Source organism: Trichinella spiralis (assembly GCF_000181795.1).
Source record: "Trichinella spiralis strain ISS 195 chromosome Unknown Scfld2, whole genome shotgun sequence".
Taxonomy (NCBI): domain Eukaryota; kingdom Metazoa; phylum Nematoda; class Enoplea; order Trichinellida; family Trichinellidae; genus Trichinella; species Trichinella spiralis.
The window spans coordinates 5,923,239-5,924,392 of record NW_003526941.1 but is presented as its reverse complement, the minus strand read 5'-3'; positions in this window follow the sequence as shown (position 1 = coordinate 5,924,392).

The following is a 1,154-nucleotide window of genomic DNA, read 5'->3' as shown; positions in this document are numbered from 1 at the left end:
TCGAAACCTGCGCACTTAATAATACATCTTATAATTGCATTTCATTAGCATTTATACAAGAATTTGAGCAAATACCCGTGAGCAAAAGTTGCTGATTCCAATTACATTTGTGCCTGAATTTCACTTTTGTAATACAGAAACCCCTTGAAATCTAAATTTTTATTTACGCAATTTAATTAATTAAATATGATACAGAAATAAGAATAATTCACAATAAAACTTTTTATTTACAGTTCTTATGGAATCATGCATTATTACCCTCTGTAAATGACACCTCTGCTAACAAGCGATTTTGTCAAATATCTCATTAAATAATCAATTGAGTATTATTGTTAGTTCCTGTGATAAATAATTGTGCAATATTGTTTCTACATATGAAGAAAGAATTCACTAATACATTTGTGTTCCCTATGGGCACGCCTTTTGTTCTACTGAGCTTATATGCAAATATTTTGAAAGGTTAGCATAAATGCCATGCATGGGTGAATTGGTTTATCATGAATTATTTTATTTTATTTTCACAATCTGCAAACAATCATTTTGACAAAAAACAACATTCAAAGATATTTCCATAAGCGTCAATTGAGTATAATGACCTGAGCGAAAACTTATTCAAACAGCTGCATTCTTGGTATCGTGGAGAAGCTCCATGAATAATCAGGATCATGAACAGCATAGAAATCAATGAAATGATTGTTATTTCATGAAATCAAACATATTCAAGTCATACGATAGACACTCAATTATTCATAAATGTTGACAGCTACAGCTGGAGAAATTCAATTCTACTGGTCGAATAAATGAAATAAACTAATAGGAAATTAATAATTGGAAGATTTTATGGGCATTTCAAACCGTCCTGAAACAATTTCTGTAAATTTATTCCAATTGGACAGAAAATGAAGAAAAATGGACTTGCCCAAAACAAAGAAATATTGCACAACACTTCGCCATTTCAACGAATATCTCACGATAATGCAAAGAACGTTTCCTATATCAAAATTCAACTATCCTGGTGCCGTTTCAAGGGAGTTCCAGATGGGCTGCTTTGCTGTATATTAAGATAGGCGCATGCAAACTTTAAATGCCGATTATTCAACAAGTACGGGTTAGTTTCCCATGCAACATTCTAGAACTTTCTAATTCATCAAACG